This window comes from Lactuca saligna, chromosome 8, assembly GCF_052625555.1.
Source record: "Lactuca saligna cultivar CGN05327 chromosome 8, ASM5262555v1, whole genome shotgun sequence".
Lineage (NCBI taxonomy): Eukaryota > Viridiplantae > Streptophyta > Magnoliopsida > Asterales > Asteraceae > Lactuca > Lactuca saligna.
Genome location: NC_136424.1, coordinates 4,151,140 through 4,156,727, shown reverse-complemented (window position 1 = coordinate 4,156,727; position 5,588 = coordinate 4,151,140). Strand labels below are relative to the sequence as shown.

The following is a 5,588-nucleotide window of genomic DNA, read 5'->3' as shown; positions in this document are numbered from 1 at the left end:
TATTCACGTCATGAGTTCAGTCGTTACTGCATGCGTCATCGCAAGTTGCGTCTGTCAGGCTCTAGAAGTCATAAATACTGAGTTCACGTTGTGAACACTGTATTCACGTTGTGAACTCTGACAGTTTTGGGGTTTCGCGCCCCGAACTTCAGAAATTCATAACTTTCGCATACGAACTCCGTTTTCGACGTTCTTTATATCCACGCGTAGGTAAAAACAAGATCTACAACTTTATTTTAGAATTTATTGGGTAATTTTGAATTTATTTTTATTATATTATTTTTAGTAGGCCGGGAAAAGAAAACTCCGTTATAAACCCGTAACTTCTTCATTTGTCGTCCGTTTTCATCTGTCTTTTCACCGTTGGAGTACAATTGACGAGATATTCAATTCTCATTTAGTTTGTTTCGGCTAAATATCGCTCTATCTCATATTCGAACTTCGGGTTGTACACTGCTAATGCTGAAACTTCGAAAAATCATAACTTGCTCATACGAAGTTAGATTTAGACGTTCTTTTTTGCACACTCTCGGTTTAATGTGTTCTAAGACATTCATTTAGATTTATAAGGCCAAATATCACTCTAACGTAAAATCACTATTTACGTCGTGCTGTGTCGTGTTGGTTCTGTCGCGAAACTTTGACATGTCATAACTTCTTCGTTATAACTTGGATTTCGACGTTCTTTATATGTACGGAATCCTTGTAACATATACTATAACTTAGTTAAGATTATTCATTCTAAATAATCTTTCATCAAAAATTCATTTTTGATGGTTATCGTCTCTAAATTGACTAGCCCTACTCTATGAGCGTTACAATGCAACCGCTTCTATGAAAGGAATCTTGATGTGTTCTAGAAACTTTTGATAATCTTCATTTTGTTTTCTTGTCCAGATCGTCTTGGAAATGGCAATGGAGGTTGATAAGGTTTCAAAGGGGGTCAGTTTTATGTTTAGAATGTAGACTCGTCGAGTCCTACTCCACGACTCGACGAGTCGGGTCAACTATTTGAGATTTTGGGTCTTATTTTTGATTCTCCTACACCTATTTTGTATCATCATTCATTATTGGTGTCAGAGGGGTAATTATCTTCCTACTTCTAGTCGTCACAATGTTGATTTGAGCGCCTCTAGGATTTTTCTCGGTATTGCTTGGAAGTTCACCAAGTGCTTTTTGATTGCTTTGTAGTGTAAGTTGGCCTAACTGTTTTTCAATGTTTAGTATAAAGGTCTGCTGATTTCTCATCAATGCTTGTTGCTCTTTAATCATGGCTTGTTGTTCTCTTATTGCAGCATCGGTTTCGTTGTGCTTTTTCTCGGATGCAGCTGCAAATATTGTGACTTATCTTCAAAGTCCATTTTCTTCTTTTACACTTGTTCCTCTTTTTGATAAAAACCCTCTTGTTTTCATCTTATATTTCTCCTCCTTTTCCTTCTTGTACTCATTGTATGGTAGACATACCTTTTTTAGTTTTCGCCAATCTTCATCATATTTATCGCCACTTGCCTAACACACTTGTGCTTTCCGGTTCCCATGCTCTTCTAGATTACAATCCTTGGTAAGGTGAGTTCCGCTACAATTATCACATCCCGCCAGGATGACATGGATCGATTGATCCATCTTTGTCATTCTTCGATCCAAACTATCCAATTTCGCCATCACTGCCTACATATTATTGGAAACTAGTTCACTATCCCTCGAGTCGATTCACCCCTTGGGTTATGGTATTCTCTAGAGTGCTTAAAGAATTCTTCAATTTGCTCATTTACAACACCATGATTTTTCTTTGTGAGTGGTCCTTGAGAATCAAGGAGTTGCATAGTCGTCACGTTCACTCCATCATAGAAAATGGAGACTTATTGTTGAATGTTAAGATCATTGTGTGGGCTACTCCCCAAAAAACCTGTGAACCTTTCCCATGCCTCACAAAGTGACTCTCCTATTTGTTGTTCAAAGTTTGCAATGGCTTTCTTCAATTTTGCTATTTTTGAGGGAGGGCAAAATTGATCATTGAACTCTTCACACAATTGAGCCCATGTGGTGATGGATCCTGGAGGGAGTGCTTTTATCCAATCTTTTGCGGCTCCTTTAAGTGTAACCGGTAGCATACGAAGCAAAAAAGTCTCGCGAGGAACATTAGGAATGTTGAAGTAGTCGACTATGTCGTTGACCTCATCGATATGCTTGTATGCGTCTTCATGATCTTTCCCGTAAAATGGGATGTCCTTACGTTCGACAAGTATTTGGCCTTTTAGCTCAAAAGTAGCAATTGTTGGAATTGCAGGTTGCACGAGTCCCGACCCGGTATCATCACATCGTCCATGGTAATGTCCACAATGTCAGCCATGGTGTTGTCGGGTTCGCTTTCTTTCTCGCTTTCTTCTTCGGATTCTGTCTCGTACTCGGTCTCTTTTGGATCCGGATTTTGTTCAAAACTTTCTATATTTCTCCCTTCGCTCTTTTGACTGCTAGATTCACCCACGTTCTTTCCTTTCTTCTTCCCAAAGACCGATTTAAGGTCATTGAAAGGTGACTTCTTTGGAGGGTTAGTTTCTTCAACGACTTTATCTTTGTTCTTCCTAATAGAGGATTCTTGGTCTTTGAGTGGTGGGACCAAAGGCGTATTTGATCCATGGGTCATATAATACCTGAAAGAAAATAGAAAAACACGCGTAAAAAGAACAAAACGAAATAAAAACGAAAATGAAAACTACGATGGACTTGTCGAGTCAGTTCGACTTGACTCGACGAGTTCACTACTAAAACTGAAAAACTAAAGATCTAAGTCTAAAACAAAAAAACTAGTACGTTAAACTAACTAAATAAATGACAAAAATATAGCTTTATATAAGATAAGTCTTACATAAATGATCGATAACACTAGCAACTGAAATAATTATTAGAGTCGTTCCCTGGCAATGACGCCAAAAACTTGATGTGTGTGAAATGCACTAGTTTTAGTCCCACTATTTTAACATAAATTTAACACACGAAAGGCAGTGTACCTATCGATTAGTGGTATAGTTTAAGCAAGTAGGGTATCGAACATAGGGAACGATAATAATTAAACTAACTCCTAGAATTATCTAACTAAAAACAAATAATAAAAGAAGGGTTTTTCTTGTATTTTGCAAGACAAGAAACTTAAGCAATTAACTAATACTCAGACAAAAATTATTAACATCTAAAAAAATAAAAGATAACAACATTCAATAATAAAGGAGACCTCTGTTTAGATTCGACTCACTTATTCCTATGATTGATTTTATGGCAAGTGCAATGGATTAAATTGTTATTGGGTACCGATTCCTAATGTGATTCGATTCATGTTCCTTATTACTAATCCCTAGTAAACTAATTAATTCAAACAATGGCTAATTGGTTAAACTAATGATTTTACTAGCATTTAATTCGAGTTAAGTAAGACTTGTAGTATTAGTTAATCAAATTTATCAATTTAATCAACATCTTGTATGGTTGCTCATCACACAAGCTCACACATTAACCTACCTATTTTCTAATTAATCCTAAGTTCATATTCACTAATACTAGGAATATAATATTGTTTTCACATAAATCATATGAAGCAAACAATTAAGAGGATGTTCATGCAATTTAATAGACTTGATAATTAACAGAAAATAGTTATTGTTAACACATAAGGGTCTTTAACAAGCTTAACAAAACAATTCACCAAATCAAATCAATCTGATACCATAAAATCAAACCATATTCCCAAGCTTATCTATCTAAACAGAAGTAATGAGTTTTTAGCTCATATCTACAGCAGGTAATAGCTCAAAAACAAAATCTAATAGCAAAAACATAGATTATATATGCAAAAGATTAAGAAAAGAGAGTGGGTTTTGCCTTTCGATCTCCTCCAAATCGATCTTTAGGGTTGATCTTCGAGTTCCAAAGCTCCAATAAACCTTCTATTCGCCGATTAGTTGCAGAGAGGTCCAACCAAAGGTTCTTGTTTCAGGAATTAGTGCCCTTTATATAGATTTATGAAAACAGGGGCAACTCGTCGAGTCCCTTTGACCGACTCAACGAATTCATCACTTAAAACACGTGTACGGAAAGTCTTTATTTGTTCACCAATATTCATGCCTACTCGACGACTTGAGGACCAACTCGCTGAGTCCTTCAACTTTTTAGCTAAATTTCTTCTTTCTTCAATTCCCGAGCTTTCGATTGCTAATCCCGCTTCCTTTTTAACCTGAGCATGTCTTTTAGGCTGAAAATACAATTTAAACATAATTAAGTACCCTTTTTTTCAATAATCGAGATAAAATATCCAAAAAGTATTAAGATATTAGATAAAATATATGACTAAATATGCACATATTAGTAACTTACTTAAAGATTACACCACCAATCGATCCTCAATTCCTCCACTTCAATCACGGTACTTCATCCTCTTTTCCCTTGATTTCAGTCGGCTAAACTCCTTTATTTTCCCACTCCTTTTTCCTTTCACCACAACTCAACACACACACACACACACAGATTTTACACATACATTTTTTTTTTGTTATTGCTAAGGATCAGCTCCAGCTACTAGATAATAAGAGAGAAGGCCGGTCAACTCTCTAATAGATCCAATATCTTTTCCCATATTTTACAATCTAACACCCTAAGGAAATCTATAATGACAATTGTTACCCCTAAAACATTTTTTCTTACAAGTTTGATCCAAGTCTTACCCAAAATAAATATTTTCTTCGAAAACAAAATATAACGATATTAAATAAATAACAATTAATAAATCAAGGTCACATACCAAGAATAGAGGCGGTCCACAAAATGAAACTATTAAAGACTATTTAAATATTCTACTTATCTTGTAATATTTACATTTTCTTATTTTCATAGATAAGTTTCTACTTTTGTTTATATTGACATCATTGGTATTAACACATGGAAGGGATTTCATTATCATGGTATCTGGTCATAGACATCTCTAAATCCATTGTTGATACTTTTTCATCATCATCTTTTTCTTCACATCTTCTTCTCTTCGTCATCTTTTTTCACCATCATCTCCAATTACCACAACCACTAAACTTCATTCAGTCATTCTCCAATGTTAAGAATCTCATATTTATTACTTTAGAGATAGTGATCCACTACATTGCCTACTAATATATCGATTGTGGATAAACATCATGGTTTGGACTCTTTAAGATCTACTAACATGCCTACCAAATTATTGATTGTATAATCACCCTACACCTATTAAACCTACTGATGACTCCATTGTCGATGCTAAGGAATCTTAGTCCTGACACCTATGATAATATGTGTGCTTTTATTTCTTCGAAAAATCTAGTTTAATATGAACACATCAAACATATTGATATTGATATCGATATCTATTTTGTTTGTAAAAAAAAGTCACTTGTGTTGAAGTTCTCCATTCGTCACATTACCAAATCATCAATTACTTTACCAAAGGATTTCCACTATATGACAAATTTAAAGATAGTTATTGCATAGGACTTCCACATGCTTCGAGTATGGATGACTATTAGTCAATATGTTTAAATGTTGCACTTATCTTGTAACCAATGAGTTTCCTT

The 5,588-nt window shown here is 35.0% G+C and overlaps 1 non-coding gene across 1 annotated transcript; it reads left to right on the top strand.

The window, feature by feature from the left end:
• Positions 1-1,875: 1,875 nt before the first annotated feature.
• On the top strand, positions 1,876-1,982 carry LOC145013643 (small nucleolar RNA R71). The gene has a single exon (XR_013665191.1). It is a non-coding gene; the product is annotated as a small nucleolar RNA R71 (small nucleolar RNA).
• Positions 1,983-5,588: the final 3,606 nt, after the last annotated feature.